Source organism: Patella vulgata, chromosome 7, assembly GCF_932274485.2.
Source record: "Patella vulgata chromosome 7, xgPatVulg1.2, whole genome shotgun sequence".
In the NCBI taxonomy this organism is placed as follows: Eukaryota; Metazoa; Mollusca; class Gastropoda; family Patellidae; genus Patella; species Patella vulgata.
In genome coordinates, this window is record NC_065885.2 from 9,783,213 (window position 1) to 9,806,721 (window position 23,509).

At 38.5% G+C, this 23,509-nt stretch overlaps 1 long non-coding RNA gene across 1 annotated transcript in view; it reads left to right on the forward strand.

The window, feature by feature from the left end:
- The first annotated feature begins 2,185 nt into the window (after positions 1–2,185).
- LOC126828901 (uncharacterized) overlaps positions 2,186–23,509 on the forward strand; it is a 43,850-nt gene continuing 22,526 nt past the window's right edge. The window contains exon 1 of the long non-coding RNA XR_007683283.2: positions 2,186–2,875. This is a non-coding gene — a long non-coding RNA (uncharacterized LOC126828901). The remainder of the gene's footprint in view (positions 2,876–23,509) is intronic.

The window sequence follows — 23,509 nt, forward strand, 5'->3', positions numbered from 1 at the left end:
AAATAAAATTAAAACCATATGTTAGTCCCGAGATAACGTAGTTTGTGTCGAGTGGACGTTAAACCCCATTTCTCTCTCTCTCCCAAAGTGTCTTTGAAATCAGAATACACCGTGCGCCATGACCATGCTATGATTGCGCTTTTCTGTTTTTAGAAATTATCTGATTTACGGTTTGTTTCTTTCGGCGGATAAAATTACAACATCCTAGACATTTGGCTACGATTTTCTACTTCCTTTGATGATACCCATTGATGAATTCAGAATGCATAGTGCGCAATGGTCTTGTTTTAGAAATTACCGAATTTAGAAAATGATTAATGATACGACAGTTACTGGGCAGTAAAAAATGTTTACATGTGATTAAAGTTCACTTGATAATTTAGATTAAGCGACCTATAGTTGACACCTTGTCTAAATGGTGCTAGTGAATTTGTAAATGGCTAAATAAGGTCTCCTATTAAGAACATTTGTCCTAATGACTACATGAAGAGCCCACCCCCTCCTGCAAACTATGTTATTCATAGAGTCACTTTTAACAAAACGTAAATGCCTAAAGACCACACTTAAAATATTTGGAGAACCTAGACCGATGTCCCGTGTACACATTGGAGTGCACGTAAAGATTCCTTGGCAGTTGGAATTCGATGTAAGAGTAGGCGGTAGCGCCGCTGTCCGGGAAAAAGTTCCCCCATAGCGTACTGTATGACGTATGTCGGCCTTCATAATCCTAGTCGGACGAGAACAGCAAGACGTTAAACCCCATTTTATTTTTAGCAAACCCACGCCTTACGCGCTGAATAACCACGGCTCCATTTTAAAAAGCAGATGGTTCACTTGACATTACAGAGATCGACTTCAATATAAGTGGATTATCTTTTATTTTGAATCTCACTGAACATCTGGTATATTGACCTATCCCTTCATATCTTTACATGTAGACTACTATACGGACAAACGCTATGCGGTCAGGGGGTTGAATGACCGAATAGTTAGCATAAGGCCTGTCATTGAGTCAATCGGCGTGTTTTCGAATCCCTGGTTGTTCGTGACAATAAGTAGGGTCGCCTTTCAAACCTCGTGGGTTTTCTCCGGGTGCTTCGGTTTCCTCCCACTGCTAAAAACCCCTACGCTCAAGCGAATTATTGAAATAAAATTAAACCATAAGTTAGTCCCGAAATGACCTAGTTTTTGTCTACTGGACGTTAAACCCATCCCTCTTTCTCCCCGAGCAATGTTAAGCTAGATTATGAAATTGGTCGCCTCTTTGCTCAAGATGGATTAAAGTATCAATCCTATATCCTCAAAATAAATCTTCAATTTCAACCAGACTCGGATTAGAATAAAACGATGACTTCGGGCGTAATAAAATGTCTGGTCTATTGCAAGCTTTTACATAAACCGGAAGCCAACAAAACCCACTACACTCTTCTAGTGGACGTTAAACCGATCTCTCTCTCCTCTCTCTCTCTCTCTCTCTCTCTCTCTCGCTACGCGGTCACGCTATTGAAGTATACGAGTATTAATTTATAAAAAACAACATGCACGAACATATTACATAGATCAGGAATCAAGCATGACGCCATCGCGACCATATTGGAATTGTGACGACATAGCAAACATTGATGCGCAATATTGTCTATGGAACACGCATGCCAAGTTTCATATAGATCGTACTATATAGACTAGGAATCGAGCATCTTGGAATCATCTCATCATATCAATATTCGATACGCAATTGTTCAAGGAACAAGCTTGTCAAGTTGCGTGTCGATCGTACTTGAAATGGCGGAGCCTTAGGCTTTTTTGGAGTAGCCCTTGGGAAACAGTTCCTGACATAAGAAAGCTCATGTGATAGTGATGCGTCTACATAAATAAGATACAAACACGAGTCTAGATCATTTCCATTTACGTACATAGGTTATTGTGGAATATTTACTGAGACTGGTAAATAGATCTATTAAGTGCCATGCCGTGTAGAAGCACAGTTAAGGCTAGAAGATATGTCAATTGAAGACGCGAAATTACGCCTTTTGTCTCGAGACTAAAAGATATGCATATGCAGGAGAATAAAATGGCCAATCTTGCTATTTAAATGTTGCAATTCTATTAGTGCTATTCATCTTTGTCAGTTTACTTAAAACTGGGGGGTTATTTGAACTGAAACGATCAACCAGTGGGGCTGTTTTATCCGCCTCGGCAATCAGAGAATGAATAAAGAAAGATTTGACTACGTGAAGTAGGCGTGATGGTATAAACGGTCTGTATTCTCGGTTGTAAATTAATAGCTACACAATTGAGTCGTCGCTTGTATTGATTCTGAAGAACATACCAAGTTGTTGATGTCACGAGAAGTTATAAGAGCTTTTGTACCTTATGAGTTATTTACAATATTAAGTATGTATGGAAACTGAAAGAACTGTTTAAAAAGTTTAAAACTTCTTGTTTTAATATCATTTGCGTTTAGTGTTTTGTGTACTGGGGGTTCATGATTTCATGAGCGTTACCGAATTGATATTCACTTACAGTTCTTGCCGAACATCGGGGTTATAATCCCAAAATAAGGAGTTGAATTTTAGACGGAACGAAAAGAAACATCGCAAGAGGAGTTAGTATCATCGGTTAATTAATAAACGAAAGAAGAATATAAAGAGGAGCGGCGAAATTATATAGCTTGAAACGGTTAGCGCTCAGACCTAAAGAAATAATTAGTCTTTTAGTCATAACCTCGAGAAAAACAGACTAAAAAACAAACAAAATGCCTGCAACATATTTTGTGGGTGTATTTTTATTTTGTTTTACCTATCAATGGTTTCTAGTGAACTCCCGACCTTACTCAGACTTAACAATTAAAGACAATTATGGCAGTAATTTGGAGGTGAGTGAATTTAGATTTTCAATTTAAGTTTTGGTTTAAAGCTTGAAATATATGCAAATAAGCGTTGATTTAACTACATTGTTTTGTTGCTTTTTCCCTTGCCCCAGCCCACCCCTCTCCGCCAATTGAACAAAGGTCTTGGAATGGTGCTGTTATTATTCCCGTGTCGAATGAAATTAAGGAATGGGTATTAGAATCGCCTTCTTCCTTCCTTCCGCCCGTCCGTTCGTTCCGGTTTATTTTCCGGGACATGCCTCATAAACCCATTCATGATGTATTAATGTACACACATTAATCTATATTATCAGTTATATCTTTTCTTTATTAAAAATTTCTCGGATTTAGTAATTTATTTTCTTTCGTGTCGTCCTCTTGGTTTTGTTTACTTACCGTTAAAAAAATTACTTTCAGAATTACTGGATTATTTTGGCCATTGGGGACCGACACACACACTATCTAAATTTTATTTATATCATTTTCCCATCAATTCATTGATTAGAAATGCTCTAATTTTATTCATAAATATTATTCTACTGATTGTCGCGTTTATTTAGATATTTTAGTTCCATCCCCTTAGATTCAACTTTCTAATGCGCCAGGATTGAAAATCAAAGAACCATATCAGGAATAAATCAATATGTTTCAAAGACTGAAATGAAATTAAAAGCACCATCATCCCGTTATGATAAATTAAACCTTTTTCAGGCTAATATTTTTATTTCCATTATTAAAGATACATTATGGGAGATTCGATAACGAGTTGGCAGTTCGCATTATAATAGTTAAAAAGATCGCACGCTAGCGATGCCATCTAGAGTTGATTATGGTCGGGATAGGTTAATTAATGTCTAATTAATAATGTCTAAAGAAAGACCCGCAATAGACAGATTTAGCTCTTGCATAATGTATTTTTAAGTTACACGTGTAGATTTCAGCTTACTTTCCTTTAAAACTGCCCCTTGTCAGTGGTGCAGGACGGAGGGCCTGACAAGGACAGCTGTCTAGTCGTTCGGATGGGACGAAAAACGACTTCCCATATATATATTGGCGTGCACGTAAAAGATCCATTCGCAGTTGGAATTCCATATAAGAGTATGTCATATTGCATAGCACACTGTATGGCGTATGCCCGTCTTCATTAGCCCAGTCGGGGAAAATAGTAGGACGTTAAACCTCATTTCATTTTATATCTTTAATTCGCGTACAATACCAACCGCATCGTTTTTTTGGCCCTGTTTCCTTGTTAAAAACACATTAATAAATAAAAAAAAATAATATTCTAAATATTCTAACTATTCGCCCCATTACTAGATTCAGCGTTTAGTGCGTCAAAATTGAGTTAGTTATTAAGAATGGAATTGGGGTTATTGACAAAGATGTTGTGGATTTTAATATTTTAATTGATGGAATCTGGTGAAACTTTTTAAATGTTTTAGTGGTATTTAGCGATTGGAAACATAACAAAACTAACACAGTTATATGGGACAACAATCACTGGTTTATTTTACACAAGCACGACGTTTCGATAAGCATCCTCTTATCGTTATCAAGTACAATGGCATTTATTAAACTTGAGGGGGGCCTATATATGAATGTACAATATGAAGCCATACTTAAACATACATTATGCAAGAGCTAAATCTGTCTATTACAGGTCTTTGTTTAGGTCTGAAAAGTTATCTAAATTATTAATTAGACATTAATTAACTTATCCAGACCATAATCAACGCTAGATGGCATCGCTAGCCTGCGATCTTTAGTGGATTGTGAACCGATTTACTGCATAACTTTCCTTCACGATTTAACGATTAAATGGATAATCGAGACTATACTGTTTATCGTACTGACTTTAGTAATGATGATCAAGGCTAGCCGGAAATTTCAACCGCTTAGTTCTCGGTTCATAGTGGATCAATTTGAATGAGATTTTCAGCAAATTGTCTTTCCATTATCTAGTTTTTAACTATTATAGTGAGAACTGCCAACTCGTTATCGAATCTCCCGTAATGTATCTTTAATAATAATGTTTGTTTCAATACTCATGAATTTATTTCTGTTCGTTAACTTTTACCCTATTTTTTGTATATTAAAAGTACGGTAAGCGAGATCGTTCACCATAAATCTCAAACTTAAAAATATAAATTCAAATAGATTTTAATCTAAAGACTGTTGTATTGTATAATTAAGCCCTTCGGAGTTTAAAAAAAACAAAAAAAAAACCCAACAAAAAAAATAAAAAAAACCCACTTCATAGAAGAATGTTAACTGTGTGTAAAATAACTTTATTTAACGTCCGCTTCACCGATCGCAGAGAGAGAGAGAGAGAGAGAGAGAGAGAAATGTGGTTTAGCGTCCACTAGACACAAACTAGGTCATTTCGGGACTAAGATATGGTTTAATGTTATTTCAATAATTCGCTTGCACGTCGGGGTCTTTAGCAGTGGACAAGTTACCATTGTCCAGAAATGACCTAGTTTGTTTCTAGTGGACGTTAAACCCCTTCTCTCTCTCTCATTCCACCAAAATAACCACCGATCGAATTAATGTATACGTAGACCCTGGGGCGGGTGCTTTCTGAAAGCAATCCAGGAAGTTGTGGGATAGATGGCGTACATTTGGATATAACACTTGCTTCATAATATACCCACCAACTCTTAAAGACACATTATGGGAGATTAGATAAAGAGCTGGCAGTTCTCACTATAATAGTTAAAAAATAGATAATGCAAAATGAATTTGCTGACAATTTCAGTCAAATTGATCCATTCTGAACCGAGAATTTGGCCTAGCTTTGATCATTATTATTAAAATCGATACGGTAAAAAAACATAGTCTCGATTATCCATTTCATGATTAAATCCTGAATGAAAGTTGAACAGCAAATTGGATCCTAATCCAGTAAATATCGCAGGCTAGCGATGACATCGAGAATTCATTGTAGTCTGGATAAGTAAATTAATGTCGAATTAATCATTTAGATAATATTTCAGGCCTAAAGAAAGACTTGCAATTGGCAGATTTAGCTCTTGCATAATGTATGTTTAAGTACATTCCACCCATATAACCGCCGATCGAATTAATGTATATCTAGACCCTGGGGCAGGTGCTTTCTGTAAGCAATCCAGGAAGTTGTGGGTGGGACATATCGCGTACATATGAATATAACACTTGCTTCATAATATACCCACCACCAACTCTTAAACAATTCATGGTATAATCCCCAACAGTCCTTTATGGGCTGTTTCTATTTATGCCTTAAGCCTTTTTGAACAACTAAAGCTCACACGCTTTAACAGAGACAGGTCTTTGACATTTTCTTATCAGCCATAAGAACCTTGCTTCCAGTCACAGACTTATGAATAGTACCAATTTACATGATTTAAGACATGTATGTACAATAAATGATAGAGAGTTTAACGATTAACAGAGCGAACTATTCAATTAAACTTCTTGCCTTAATAGCATTTTAAACGGTATCAAGGGGTTTACGAAATAAAAGCAGAACGATTTTTAAAGGGACAGCGAGACGAATTATGAAGTGAGGGGCTTGAAACAATGAGTTGTGGGTATCGTGGATGGTGTTTGGGGTCACCCTACACCGGATTTTGTGAAATTGTGTACGTTACAACTACAAGTTTCATCCTGAGAGAGAGAGAGAGAGAGAGAGAGAGAGAGGAGGAGAGAGGGAGAGAGAGGTGGGTTGAACATATTGTTTAATTTTTTTTTTCAATTATTCACCTTCGCGTAGGGTCTTTAGCAGTGGGAGGAAATCGGAGGACACGATGAAACCTACGATGCCGGACAGGCGACCCTTATCCTTGTCACGTACAAGCGGGGAATCGAAACCACGCCACTTGACCCAATGACAGACCTTCTGATCTAACGCGCACGCGTTAAACATTCGGACCCCCCCCCATCCCCAATATTTATATAGTACAATCTTCGTGTTTGAAGGGAGCCGCGGTGGCAGAACAGTCGGACGCTAAACCCAATTTCATTTCATTTTGTGATCGTCACATGTTGTATGTATCTCTTATAAGGGAAACTTGACTACAGTTACGAAATTAAATGAAATGAAATGGGGTTTAACGTCCTACTGTTCTGCCTTGACTGGGCTAATGAAGACGGACATACGCCATATAGTGTGCTATGAGGGAAATTTTGTCCGGGCAGTGGAACTACGCTTATATCAAATTCCAATAGTCAAGGGATCTTTTAGACAACTTTCCTTGCTAGGCCCTCCGTCTTGCATCACTGACAAGGGGGAACCACGCTTGGAAATCTGGATGAACTTTCTCGGCCAATGCGGGGATCGAACACGCGACCTCCATGCTACCCACTTAGCCACCGTGACCCCAACTACAGTTACGGATCTAATAGTCTAGTTTAATACTAAAAATAAGGGACTAAACTACAACGCATTTTCAGAATTATTATTGTACATGGTGATCATTTTTACTAATCACTTCATTTTGTACTAGTCACATGTTTTATAGCTTAGAGCAATGGATGTCTGTCTAATTGGTGTCTTTACGATATCAAAAATAAAAAGGAACTACATAAAAATATTGAATAACAAGACTAATTATGAAATGACTTAGTCTGGTCAAACTAGTAAAACAAACCCCTATTCAAGGCCATTTGTATTAATTAAGACGATCAACTACTTATTCTTGAAATGTCAGAAATGTCGGACTAATATTTAATATTATTGTTGTTCTTGACATTATATCAACAAGTACTAGTGTATTATGAAACATACTGACAAGGACAGCTGTCTAGTCGTTCGGATGGGACCAAAAACCGAGGTCCAGTGTACACTTTGGCATGCACGTTAAAGATCCCTTGACAGTTGGAATTCGATATAAGAGTAGGCCGTAGTGCCACTGTCCGGGCACAATTTCCCGTATAGCACATTGTATGGCGTAAGCCCGTCTTCATTAACCCAGTTCATTAGCACAACAGTAGGACGTTAAATCCCATTTCATATTATGAAACAGGAACTACGTATGACGTCATCTCAGCCATCTTGGAATCATGGAGTCATATCAAAATCATTCCCAAATGTTCACGGAACAAGCATTGGCGGAGTCTTAAGCTTTAATCCAATTTGCTTCGCTTCAAACAAGGCGAATAACATGACCAATAGCGCTTGGAGAGCAGTTCCCGAGAACAAAAAAAGATTTTCATTAATTTTCTACATGCTAATGAAAACTTAATTTTGGTCGAAATGGGAATATTATATAAGCAATCCCACGAAATATATATTCAGATTTATTTATTGCAAAACCCCTGGAGAAATATTGAAGTCGATAATTTAATATCCTATAGACGCAATCTCCTATTAACGAATATCAACAAGAGCGTTATTTTGTTAAAAGAGCCCAATGTATAGCAAAGTATCCGACACGGAAAGATATAGGTTATTTGTTATGCATATTGCACACAACATTTTCTACACAATTAGATGATTTCATAAAACATTGAGGAAATTATGGATCATTGAAATGTTGACAAAGCGACCTAATACCGACATGGAAGAGCTATGGCTTACATTGGCGTTCACGTAAAAGAACCCTTGGCAGTTTAAATATTCGATAAAACATTGACCGACGTTGAAGAACTACAGCTTAATACTTAATAGACTAATTATAAAATCCACTAAAAGGACTAAATGTGTGAAAGATATGTCATGAGACTCGTATAAAATGGTGAGCCACGGTGGCTTAGTGAGTAAGACGTTGGCTCGCTAACCTGGAGGCCTCGTGTTCGATCCCTGCATTGGCCGAGAAAGTTCATCGGCATTTTCCGGCGTGGTTCTAAGATGTCAGTGGTGCAGTATAGTCGTTCGGATGGGACGAAAAACCGAGGTCCCGTGTGCGCATTGGCGTGTACGTGAAAGAACCCTTGGCTGCCCGGGCAAAATTTGTGTATGAAATGATCAAATAACACACTATTTATGGATAACAATTACTGTGGTTTATTTCACTGCGACGTTTCAACAAGATTTCACAAGTCGTTATCAAGCATATAACACAAATAAATAAAATGAAAACAAAATAGCTATATATATATACACGAGCAGTGCGAACCCTCCAATGGGATGCAAAATCAGCAAGCATGAACAACTGTCCCAAGCCGTTAAATAAACAATGTACATAGATGGTTATAAACTGTAATTGGTATAGATAAGTGCAAGAATGAAGCCAAAGGATCAAACAATTATTAGCAGGTATAATGAGTCACGAGCAACTGGTCCTGACTGTAAAAACATATTAAATAAATCTATATATATATATATATATATATATATATATATATATATATACAGTAATTAGTTATAGATGAAAGTAATAATAAAAGATGAAAGGACAAGTATTATGGTATGGGGGGTGAAACTGAAGCCATAAGCAGTTAATCCTAACAGTGAAGGCAGTATGCAGTAAAGCAAATTGTAATTGATTTGAGGAGATGTACAAAGTTAAAAGCAATACAAATATTAAGATTAAAGGATAGTTCAGAGACGATGTAAACTACATTTTAATGATGCGATCATACGCTCTTGGAATGTAAATTCCTGGGTCCCTGTTTAGTTTTGGTTCATGCCTGCGTATATTAATAGCTTCATGGGTTCTTCGGTTTCGTTTGTTGTGGCAATTAACAGCTAACTTTTTGACGTTAGTCCAGTTCACTCGGTGGCGCGGGTTTTCAAATAGGTGTTCGGCAATGGCAGATTGGTTGGTGGGTGTTTTCTACATGTGTTCTTTGATTCTGATGTCTAAGGGCCTCTTCGATTCTCCAATGTATGATTCCCCACAGCTGCAGATGACTTGGTAAACACACCCTTTTGGGGAGATGGGTTTGGTGGGGGTTATCTTACCATTTGCTTTTATTAAATCCTTGGTTGTCTTGCCTTTGAGATATGTGGTTTCTATCTGCGCTTCTTGTTTTAATAATCTTCTAATTTGGTGGGAGATGTTTCCGTGGAAGGGTATAAACACTCGTATAGGGGCTTTATCAGGTTTTAGTTTATCTGGTTTTGGTAGGTCGGATAGTGTGGAATTAATAATCTTTTTGACCATCTGTAGCGGATACCCATTGTGTTTGGTGAAAACGTCTGTAAGGTGTTGTACTTCGTGGGGCAGTGTTTCAGGGTCACAAATGTTTTTGGCTCTTTTTGTTAGGGTGAAATGAAATGAAATGAAATGGGGTTTAACGTCCTACTGTTCTGCTCCTATGCTGGGCTAATAAAGACGGGCATACGCCATACAGTGTGCTATGAGGGAAATTTTGCCCGGGCAGCGGCACTATCGCCTACTCTTATATCGAATTCCAACTGCCAAGGGATCTCTTACCTGCATTCCAATGTATACACGGGACCTCGGTTTTTTGTCTCATCCGAAGGACTAGACAGCTGTCCTTGTCAGACCCTCCGTCCTGCATCCCTGACAAGGGGGAACCACGCCGGAAAATCTGGATGAACTTTCTCGGCCAATGCAGGAATCGAACACCCGACCTCCAGGCTAGCGAGCCAGCGACTACCCACTTAGCCACGCGATCCCCTGAATAGTGTATGGCCGTCTTCATTAGCCTAGTCGGAGCAGAACAGTAGGATGTTAAACCCCATTTCACTTTCGTATAAAATGTTTAGTTCAATTGAATGAAAATTAAGAAAGGTGTCCGGGTTGGAAGAGCCCATGCATGTATCAACAAACCATTCTTCCAGTATACCAGCGAAACTGACAATGCCGTGTCCCTTATTAATGTCAGAGCATGTGCCTTTTATGCCAGTGGGGTAAATGATGCAAAGTATGGTTACGCCATTAGAGTACTCGATCTGTATGCGTTAATCCATATGTCAGAGCGTGTGCATTTTATGACATCAAATTGTATCTGCAAATGTGACTAGTGGGATGAATGATTCAAAATAGGTCATTAGGTCATTACAGTACTCGATCTGTATGTATTCCGGATATTTGTTTTTAAAAAAAGGGTATATTAAATATAGAATTTTCATTTTTAACACGAGCCGTGGTGGCTCAATGTGTAAGGACAGTGTCTAGTAGCTCGGATAGGACAAAAAAACAAGGTCCCGTGTACACTTTGGCATGCACGTAAAATAACCTTTGACTGACAGTTATGTTTAGAACACACTATATAGTGTACGCCCGTCTTTAATTAGCCCAGCCAGTGCAGAAAAGTAGGACGTTAAACCCCATTTCTTTTTATATTATTTGTATAATTCGTGGAAGTGTTAGACCATCCCATCCCATCCCACGCGCATTATCATACATCATTCTTCTTCAATATGACGATTTCAATTGTGTTAATGATATTAAAACAAGCTTCAAAAATAAACTTAAAGAACCCAAAACCGTTTTAAATAGAAATAATTACTGATTTTAGGACGACGACACATAGAAAATACTAAACAAATAATATCAAAAGATCTATTTTTATCACAACGTTTCCTGTATAATATTTGTTTTTGTGCTGAAACCAATCAAATAAAAAAGATATTAAGTACAATAAGGCAATTATTGAATCATAGTTCCATGTCTGCATGATAATTATATTTACACCTGATAGTCTAATAGTCAACAATGACAATTACTACCCGTAGTTTTAATAATATCGTCGAGAATCGCTACCTGATAATATGGATTACATCTATCTATACAGGCAGAAACATCCGTTAATTTACAGGTAACATGTTGCTATAGTCGCCCATGGCCTTAAAATGAATGGCGTTTAACTTCGCACTTTTCTACTCCATTCAGGCTAATCTTATATTTTGGGGGAAATGAAATGGGGTTTGACGTCCTACTGTTCTATTTCGAATCCCCGGTTGTACGTGACAAGGAGTAGGGTCGCCTGTCCAACCTCGTGGGTTTTCTCCGGGTCCTCCGGTTTCCTCCCACTGCTATAGACCCCTACGCGGCAAGCGAATTATTGAAATTAAAAAAAATATATACCGTATGTAGTTTGTGTCGAGTGGACGTTAAACCCCATTTCTCTCTATCCCCTACTGTTCTGCTCCGACTGGGCTAATGAAGAGGGGCATACGCCATACAGTGTGCTATGAGGGAAATTTTGCCAGGACAGCGGAACTACGGCCTACTCTTAAATCGAATTCTAACTATCAAGGGTATTTTGGGGCAGCCACGGTGGCTAAGTGGATGAGACGCTGGCTCGCTAGCCCGGAGTTCGCGTGTTCGATCGCAGCATTGACCGAGAAAGTTCGTCGTGATTTTCCGACGTTGTTTCCCCTTGTCAGTGGTGCGGGGCGGAGGGCCTAGCAAGGAAAGTTGTCTAGTCGTTCGGATGGGACGAAAAATCGAGATACCGTGTATACTACATTGGTGTGCACGTAAAATATCCCTTGGTAGTTGGAATTCGATATAAGAGTACCCGATGGCCGAGCAAAATTTCCCTCATAGCACACTGTGTGGCGTATGCCCGTCTTCATTAGCCCAGTCGTAGCAGAACTGTAGGACGTCAAACCCCATTTAATTTCATTTTTATTTCGAATTCCAACTCGAAATGGTCCTATTACATGAAATCCTCGAACAAGCTTAAGTGGTGTGCTATGACTGAAATTTCTGCTGGATGATGACGCTACGACCCACTTCTGTTTCGAATTCCAACTGAAATAGGTTCTATTACATGCACTCCAATGTGTATGCGGTTTTCCGCTCCAAAGTAGTAAGTAGCCGTAAAATGAAATGGGGTTTAACGTCCTATTTTTGTGCTCCATCCAGGCTAATGAAGACAAACATACGCCATGTGGTGTGCTATGACGGACATTTTTCCCGGACAGGGGCGCTACGGTCCTACCCTTTATTTCGAATTCTAACTGTAAAGGGTTCTATTTAATGCAACCCAATGTGTGTACACGGGATCTCAATTGTCAGATATCCTCTCACAGTCTCACACAACAACTTTTGGTCTTGGAAGGAATTATTAGTGAGCAAAGATTCTCCCGTGTATCTGTTATCACTCGTCACATCAGTCAGTTATATAGAGGGATGACCTGTGTTTTCCTTTGGCGTTCGTCACTTCCGATTCAGGAAACCTGTATTACTCAGCTATCGTAGCAATGATCTCTGTGATAAAATTATATTTGGAACGTGTTTAATTAGTTCTATCACATATGTGATAATGACTGACATCAATATTGTCCTTTAACTAATATATGTCTAAATAGCTTTGAAACGTGGTAGTCTGTTTACCATGACACTTTCTGCCTTATGTCCATCAAACATCGAATTTAACTGATTAGTGACAAATGGAAAAATATATTTTTTACCAACCGGCTAACACCTCCAAAATGCTAATGCCTTTAAATTTGAACAATATTCACCAGTTAATTGCAGAGTTATCGACCCTAACTTAGTCAAAAACAGCTTTGGAAATATGATGGCGAATCGACATTTCATTGTTTTAATAAAACTAGTTTCGTGGCCCTATATTCATGAATTCTTGAAAGTGTCCTCGAATGTGAACCACATTATTTGTAAAGTGATTGGCATTGATTTTCTTTTAAAACGAGATTCGTCAATTATTCGAAGACCTATATTGCCCTGGACGTTATCAAAATTAGCTTGAGAAGTCATTGAATTCAATTCACCCTCAATAAGCTAAAAATAGATTGAAACGTTTTGTCGCAAAGTATTTAGGGATACTGATTCGACAAACAAACGTGATAAGGAGTAGGGTCGCCTGTCCAACCTTGTGGGTTTTCTCCGGGTACTCGGGTTTCGTCCCATTGCTAAAAAAAAAAACCTTATGCGCAAGCGAATTATTGAAATAATAGTGAACCATGTGTTAGTCCCGAAATGACCTAGTTTGTGTCGAGTGGACGTTAAACCCCATCTCTCTATCTCTCTCTTTTTAAAATCTTAGTTTAGATACCGAGCAAAACATTGTGGACAATACATTTATGAAATTAAAACCATTTTTTGTCTAGAAACCCATTTGGTAAAGAAATGGGGTTTAACGTCCACTTTGTTGCAGTAATCGGGCTAATGATGACGGACGTGTGCTATGAATGACATCTTGCCCGAGCAGCGGCGCTACTACCTGTTATTATTTAGGGAGCCACTGTGGTTAAGTGAGTAAGACTTAAGACGCTGGCTCGCTAGCCTCTCTGTGTTGGTCGAGAAAGTTCATCATGATTTTCCGGCGTCGTTTTCCTTGTCAGTGGTGCAGCTGTCTAGTCGTTCGGATGAGACGAAAACCGAGCTCCCGTGCACACATTGGCGTACACGTAAAAGATCCCTTGACAGATAGAATTCGATATAAGACTAAGAGAAGGCGTAGTTGGAGAAGAACAGTAGGGCGTTAAACGCCATTTCATTTCATTTTGTTATTATTTAGAATTCAACAGTCAAGGGTTCATTTCTCAATTATATGAAAAGAAAAAGCTAATATTTTTCACAAGGAAGTCTCTGGCGCAACATCTTAGACCTAGACATTTTGACCGGTGATATCGGAAAGATGACTCGTGTGTGGAAGTACTTCTATTGTAGCAAGAATGGTGGGGGAGTTTCAGAGTTTTGCTTAAACATACATTATGCAAGAGCTAAATCTGTCTATTGCAGGTCTTTCTTTAGGCCTGAAATGTTTTCTAAATTATTAATTAGACATTAATTAACTTATCCCGGCCATAATCAATTCTCGATGGCATCGGATTTCTCCGATATTATATAGATATAGCCATATTTTGATTTAAGCTACAAAATGGGGGAGCGTGAATTAGCTTCGAACAACCAATACGATGGTTGAAATTATTGCACACGCCTTGTCAAAACCTTCAAAGGCTAATATCTTCGCTCGCAATAGAGTAATTTGAATGATATTTTCAAATTATTCATTTTACATTATCTATTTTCGAACTATTATAGTAAGAATTGCCAGTTCTTTATCTAAATCTTACATAATGTATCTTTAAATATAAATCGGCATTACTTAAAACAACTGTACAAAGACATTTTAAATATTCTGAAAGACAAAACGCCCACATCGGATTTAAAAGGAAGTATATAAATATATACCCGTTTAAAATTTATGCCATGACATGTCAAAGAGGGTTGAATTATTATGTGTGGCTTTAGTGTAGAATAGCGTGTGATGGGTTATTTAACGCACGATTAGCTATATAGAATGGTATTTGTGAAACATTAATACCAGAGTTTAAAGCCGAGTATAATCACTGCAATTTCATGTTATGTGGCGGTTAGAATCTTACTAGATAGATAACCAACTTTAAGATGACTTCTACACTCGGTAATTACCCGATTAGCGCGTCCTATACACGGATACTTAACACACCACTAGATAAGACGCACTTCCATCTTGGACGTCACCCGTTTGACACGACAAACTATTTACCTAAGCTTTCTGCTAGTTTTTCTATTTTCTTAGTACAATAACTCCCCCGAATATGGACTATGGTTGGATTGCCGGCGGGGGTAACGAAATATCTTGTTATAAGGAATTACGACAATCGTTGCTTGTCTGAGGTCACCAGATATGGCGCTTTACTGAATGAACCACAGATCGGTAATTTCTGATAGAAACCTTACAATTAGATAAACCACACCAATAATATCATGATGTTCTTTGTAAAAATGAGAGGGCTTCAAGTAACCACATAGCAGGAAGATAATAGTCCTTGTAATTCGTCCACGTAAAAGACCAGTCTCAATTTCTAGGTAATTTACTACTAACGCTTTTTGAAATAATGTCTTGCACGACATTAAATTCTAGATGTTACTAAGAGATCTGAATAAATATTTTGCTACGTTTGTTTACTATAGCAGACCACTGTCGATTATGATGGATGTGTACGAAACGTTATTATTAAGTTAGTTTTAAAGAGACGTTATCGCTTACAAAATCAAATGGGTGTTGGATGGCCGAATGGTTTGCACGTACGCGTTGCATCGTAAGGTCTTCCACTGAGAATCTGTAGGAAACCCACGAGTTTGGACAGGCAACCCCACTCCCTGTCACGTACAAAGGAGGAATCGAAACCACGCCAGTTAACTCAATGACTAGAGGTCGCGTGTCCGATCCCTGCATTGGCTGAATAAATTCATCGGGATTCTCCGGCGTGGTTTCCCCTTGTCAGTGGTGCAGGTTGGAGGGCTTGACAAAGACAGCTGTCTAGTCTTTGGAATGGGACGAAAAACCGAGATCCCGTGTATACATTGGTGTGCACGTAAAATATTCCTGGCAGTTGGAATTCGATATAAGAGTAGACCATAGTGTCGCTGCCCGGGAAAAATTTCCCACATAGCACACTGTATGGCGTAGCCCGTCTTCATTAACCCAGTCGAAGCAGAACAGTAGGGCGTTAAACCCCATTTCATTTCATTTTCTATATATAAATAAACAAGATATGCAAAGTCGACGAAATCTAGGTTTAATCATATTGCTGACGGCAGATGTTTGTTCACTACAACTTACGACACAAAAGTTGTTGAAAAGTCAACGATGCATCTTGAAAAGACAATTGATCACCGTGATCAACCCAGTCTGTTTTGTTTCCGCTTCGACTACAACGATTATTAGTCTCGGCAAAATAGCAACCATTGTGTATATGGTAACTGGATGACTACGGAAACCATTATCATGTTGACTTATGGGAAATATTGTCTCAATTCAGGAGTTAATAGTGCATTCTGTATTTTTCAAGTACAAGTTGAAGATGATTGTTGCTACCAACCGATCGCAAGACATACAAGAGTCAAGGGTGGTACCCTTGAAAACTTAGGATGTTTTTTAAAGAACAAAATTTAAAGATACCTGGCTATGAGACCTGCACTGTATCAGGTATTTTTCTTTAGCCCGTTGCTGATGCTAGGTTCCCACTAGTTCAGCTCTGAACGTAGGTCTCATTACACTCGGCCTCTACGTTCAGGAACTCTCCTATTGAATCCTTGTCGAAATTCCAATGGCTTCCCAGTCAATTTTACTGGGCAATTTTTTTACTGCTAACCGGTCGCGTGTCAGTCCCTGTGAACGCCTGAGCAATATAAATGAACATCTTAGTGAGAAAATAAGACCTTGCTTACCTCGCTAGAACCAGTATGAGCGACACAACACGCTGTTAAAAAATACATCTCCGTCTTCTAGCCGACTAGGCGGACTTCATTGAAAGGGTAACGCACAAATTTACGAACTCGGCCATATAAAATGAAAAGAAATTTAGGTAAGCCTGGGAGAAAAAAATTGGGACTGACACGCGACCGTTTAGCAGTAAAAAGTTGCCCAGTAAAATTGACTGGGAAGCCATTGGAATTTCGACAAGGATTCAATAGGAGAGTTTCTGAACGTAGAGGCTGAGTGTAATGAGACCTACGTTCAGAGCTGAACTAGGTTCCCACAGTCGTGTGATGCGTTACGATGCGATTGACCCTATTGAGTCCACGATCTGGTACTGCAGATACGTTCGGATACGATCAACTCGATTGCTAGGACGGACTACACTATATGATAAGACCTAATAGGATCACCACGATTAAACCACGATTTCAGTCGTGATAGTGGGAACCCAGTACATGTGTATTACAATAAAGCCAATGCAGTTGATAGGATTACCACGATTAAAACCACGATTTCAATCGTGATAGTGGGAACCCAGTATTACAATAAAGCCATCGCAGTTTATTATTTTCTGGTTTAAATTACTGGTACTCGTCAAGTTTACTGTATAGATCCTATGGTTATTTGATCGATCATACAGTATCCTATACCGCGACTAGGTTAAGGATAACTTTATGATTGAACATGCTATACAATAAGTAATTTATACCACGACTGGGTCAACGATAACTTTATGATGGTACATGCTATAGTCTGAGATAGCTGTGTAGTAATAATAAAAATAATGATCTGTCGTCGGCCCCGAAGGCAAAGAACAATTTTCTAGACATTAAATAGACACGAATGAAATTTATTCTAACCTAAAAACATCAGGCATAATATACTGATCGCATACTAGTCGTTCGGATGGATAAGCGTGCACATAAAAGAACCCTTCGAAAAATGTATATCCATCTTCATTAGGGAGAGAGAGAGAGAGAAATGGGGTTTAAAGTCCACTCGACACAAACTAGGTCATTTCGGGACTAACATATGGTTTAATTTTATTTCAATAATTCGCTTGCGCGTAGGGGTCTTTAGCAGTGGGAGGAAACCGGAGAACCCGGAGAAAACCCACAAGGTTGGACAGGCAACCCTACTTCTTGTCACGTACAACCGGGGATTCGAAACCACGCCAGTTGACTCAATGACAGGCCTTATGATACAGCGCGCGCACGTGCTAACCATTCGCCCCCCCCCCCTTCATTAGGACGTTAAGCAAAATATATTTTCCGGGTCCTCCGGTTTCCACCCACTGCTAAATACCCCTACGCGCAAGCGAATTATTGAAATTAAATTGAACCTCTCCCTCTTTAATGCATTTGAATAAATGATAATTTAGGAAACGAGAAGGGGGGGTGGGGGTAAATGTCTAATGAATTATAATTTACTCGAATGCAATATTTCTAAAATGAATAGTGGTACAACGATACTAGGAATTTCAACATTATACTTGGAGCTTAACAATCTGTCTATGCCCAACCATTTACCTTGGGGAAATCGGCGCCAGAATGCGGTAGTGAGGTTTCAAATAGCTGATTAAACGTAGGTCAGGCAATTGATGTCATCTCTCCTCTACCTTGTCGTGATGTAAAAGGTGTAATCCGGGTTTTGTGGATTGCCGATTAGTAAGACACATCTATCATATCAGCCAATGATTCCACGTAAAAAATAGTAGGGTCGCCTATGGGTTTTCTTGGATCGACCCGCCTCTTTCAAGCTACAGAACCCAGCATGCGTATTAATAAAATATGCACACATATACTTATAAACGGAATCTACTATGAAACTTCAGAACCCCTGATCCTGGAAGGTCACCAGCAGGACCGCTACTACATACGTTAGAGAAGTTTAGCGATGAAAATCTACTGTCCTGTAGTTGGATGCCCTTGGTGTTATTGCCAAATTAGGACCTGATTTTGAAGAGAATAGGATCTGTAGTAATTTCGTATTTTCTCCTGACATGGAACAACCCTATTGAAGAAGATAACAACAATGCTTACCCAGGGCTCGTTGCTGGTTACGAACGACTCCAATAAAAGCCCTAGATACAGAGCCCCCCTCTCTCCACACACACACACCAGCACACACACACACACACAAATTTTTGAAACTATATTTTGTGTGATTTTTAAACCATGTTGAGGATAAACTGCTTTGTTATGATATTCCAGTGAACGTTACCATGAATACGTCTCTGTAGGATTGTCGCAATACAAGACACTTAACATTTCAGTTTAATCACTGTCTCAAGAACTGTTCACGTTATTGGACGCAAATTAAGTGTGATGACTTGTCCCCATTTACAAGAAGACCAACATAGTTTGTTGTTATGATACTAAGAAAAACTTAATAACAAGCTGGAAAAGATGAATAACTATAGTGAGCGCCATCTTTACTGAGTCTGGTTAACCGCGGCTATGGTCGCCATGTTGATACCCAATCTGTAAGTTTAATTGGCCACAGATCACTAAAGATTTCCCCATTGATTCCAATGTTAATTCTCGCCTCTTAGACCGGCTCTAATTTTTTCCCACAGATGGAGCAACATGTGACAACCTCTTGCCCAAAAGCACGTATGAGGTTCTTTATGAAAAACTTGAGATACACAAGCTGCAAGTAGAGACAAGTAAACATGCAATTTCAGGCCCTACATTTCAACCTAACCAACCTCACAACTCTTGTATCCTTCCGCATCAAAACTATGAATATTCACCAAAACTTGGCAGAAAATGTATTTTCAAACCCTTTTCTTCGATTCTACACCAAACAGTCAACAAAAATCACCATGCAAAAGGGGGAAAATGGAAAAGGAGAGGAAGACTAAAAATATCGTTGGCCCTTGTTTCGTGACGGCGTAGGAATATTTGGTGATCTGTGTTCAATCAGAAAAACATATTGAGTATCTGTAAAAACGAATGGAATTATAGTTCTATTAAACTTACATTATGCAAGAGCTAAATCCGCCTATTGCAGGTCTTTCTTTAGGCCTGAATTGTTATATAAACTATTGATTAGATATAAATTTACTTATCCAGGCCATAATCAACCCTCGATGGCATCGGATTTCTACGATATTAAATATATTAGAACAGTTCAACCATATTTTGATTTAAGCTTAAACTGGAGGAGCGAGACTTAGCCTCGAACAACCAGTACGGTGGTTGAAATTATTGCACACGTCTTGCCAAACCTTTAAAGGCTAATATCTTCGCTCGCAATAGTGTAATTTGAATGAAATTTCTAAATGGCTAGCCCTTTATCTAAATCTTACATAATGTATCTTTAAGGCATGATGGATCAGATTCGGGAATTGTGCAAGCATCTATAATTGATAGCAGTAAGATTTCACAAAAAGGCCATTTTGATATCCAATCCCAGCTGAGACAATATGTAAAAGTTAGTTAAAAAAAACTGGTCGTTGTTGCTATACTTGGTCAAACATAGAGAATGCAAAATGAATATATCGAAAATGTGATTCAAATTACTTTATTCCGAGCCAAGTTATCACTGTTCTAACCACGGTACTGGTATATTCGAGTCTTAGCTTTGCTTCTCCATTTTTAAATTAAACCATTAAATAACCGAACTGTTCTAGTCTAGCTAAAATCTCGAGCATAAGATGGCATAATTCGCTTGTGCGTAGGGTCTTTAGCAGTGGTAGAAAAACCAACGAGGTTGGACAGGCGACCCTACTCCTTGTCACGTACAACTGGGGCATCGAAACCACACAAGTTGACTCAATGACAGACCTTATAATACAGCGCGCACGTGCTAACTATTCGGCCATCCAACCGCCCCCGTATATCAAGATGATTCCAAAATAGTCTTATTTATAATACAGAAAAGAAAGACATTTAATTTTCTCGGTCAAAGTGATAACACCATCTTGTATTAAGCGTCAGTACAGATGAGATCGATGAATAAAATTTGGGGGAATTAATTCTCACCCTCACCTTAAAACTGGAGAACATTTTGTATTTCCCAAACCGATGACAATACCCTTGGGTAATTAAACTGATTAATTATTCTAGATCGATTGATCCTGTCTCTAGTTCCAGTAATAAACGTAGTTCTTGGAGTATTACTATCACTTCTCAACTGATATATCGCCCCTAGGGTGTGTCCAGGTCGATTGATTACTGGGCAGAGATCACGTGATGTACATATATGGATATGTTATTAATATTTGCACACGTCATTTATCTTGTTGAAATTGTATATTGTTGGGTGGGGAGTCAAAAGGGTCGTATCTGGCATATTTTGCGAAATTCACCTTTTTGCTTCTTCAGAATCAGAATTTTCTTGCGAATCTTTTCATCTGGTTGTATTGGTGATCCTTTCATCTAGTTGTTTATGCCGATAAAAGGGGTTTTATAGATATTGTTTCATATTGTCGTATATGGGGTGTTAAAAAAAACAAAAAACAACAAAAAAAACCCAAAACAACAACCCCAAAAGCCCCCAAACCCCCTAAAAAACTTTAAGAGCGACGAAAATGTCGTATTTCCTTGAATAAATCAACTTTGCGTCTATAACCAAAGCCTTACAATCAAACGAAATATAGCCAGTATTGTTTTATGGTTAAATACGTATTATTGAAATTATTGTTCAGCCTCTATTGTGTGGAATCTATGAAATTGAAGCAGGTAAAGGTGAATATTTTCCTGAGATACGTCTGTGCTGTATAAAATTACTAATAACTAGCTTTCACTCCTTATAAGGACCTGACAAGGACCGCTGTCTAGTCGTTCGGATGGGACGAATAACTGAGATCCCGTGTACATATTGGAATGCACGTAAAAGATCGCTTGTCTGTTGAAATTCGATATATGAGTAGGCTATAGTACTGCTTCCAGGGCAAAATTTCCCTTATAGCACACTGTATGGCGTATGTCCGTCTTCATTAGCCCAGTCAGAGCAGAAAAAAGTAGGACGTTAAACCCCATTTCATTTCATTTCATTTCCAGCCCCCCCCCCCCAGCACTTAGACACGCGCGTCTGTAACTATAATCTGTATCAACGATGACAAACAAAGTAATTACATGCTAACAGGGTGACTAATATATTCTTTAATATTGTGAACAATGTTTTTATGAAGTTATTTCATAAACAATATTGCTTAGAAAATGACTTGATTACCATTGTTGTTATTTCATTAACAAAATTATCTTAAATTACCTCGTATGTTAAGACATCAATGGCTAAGAATGTCCGTAGATATAATTATCTGCACTGAAGCACGCCAGAGAGAATGCCTAAATCAATGATATCAAAATGAAATTTAGATCCAACTACAAAATTAATTTATCTTTTTACCGATTTGGGAAAATTTCAATTGTTTCCCGTTTGAAATGGTCACGTATTTAGTATACTTAATGGACATCAATATAAATTGAATTGGAATTATGTTATCAAAAACTTTTTAAATTTCAATTCTCCTGTTTGAAATGGTCACATTATTTAGTATGGAATTTAAATTGGATCGGAATTGGGTGTTCACAAAACGTTATTTGAGTACATTTTCATAATGGATATTGATTCTTGTCGAGTTTAATTAAAATAGCGATGTGCATAGAAACATCACCTTGAAATTAATGACCGCTCCGTTGCCCATTTCAATTCTCGCCCTTTTTGGAAGTCGCTATCATACAGTAAAAAATAAAATGAAGTTTTCATTCTAATTGTTTTGCACCAATATGAAGACAAGCATACACCACGCAGAGTTCGTTGGAGGAAATTTGTCCCGAACACCGGCGCTAAAGCCCACTCATATATTTGTGCCGATGTTCTTATTGGAGATTCAACTCGGTGAATTGACGGTATTATTGGACAAGCCATGTATCTAAACTGAAATGTAACGGGTTTCAACGTCCTATGAATTGTATGAATGTTTTCAAAGAGGAGAGAGAGATGGAGAGAGAGATGGAGAGAGAGAGATGGAGAGAGAGATGGAGAGAGATGGAGAGAGAGAGAGAGATGGAGAGAGAGATGGAGAGAGAGAGATGGAGAGAGATGGAGAGAGAGAGAGGGAGGGAGAGAGAGAGATGGAGAGAGAGATATGGAGAGAGAGAAGAGAGATGGAGAGAGAGAGATGGAGAGAGAGAGAGATGGAGAGAGAGAGAGTGATGGGATTTGACGTCCACTTGAAACAAACTAAGTCATTTCGGAACTAACACATATCCACTTCAATTTTAGGGTCTTTAGCAGTGGGAGGAAACCGGAGGACCCGGAGAAAACCCGCGAGGTTGTACAGGCGACCCTACTCATTGTTACGTACAACCGGGGTATCGGTACCACGCCAGCTGACATACCGTATTTTACAGCGCGCACGTGCTAAACTAGCATAAATTGATTTATCGATTTATTGATATCATGTAACTGTTACAATTAAAAACTAGCATACATTGATTTATCGATTTATCGATAGGGTCGTTTTGCTGCTATGTGGCTTCTTATTAAGAAGGGGGTAGTTGTATGGGG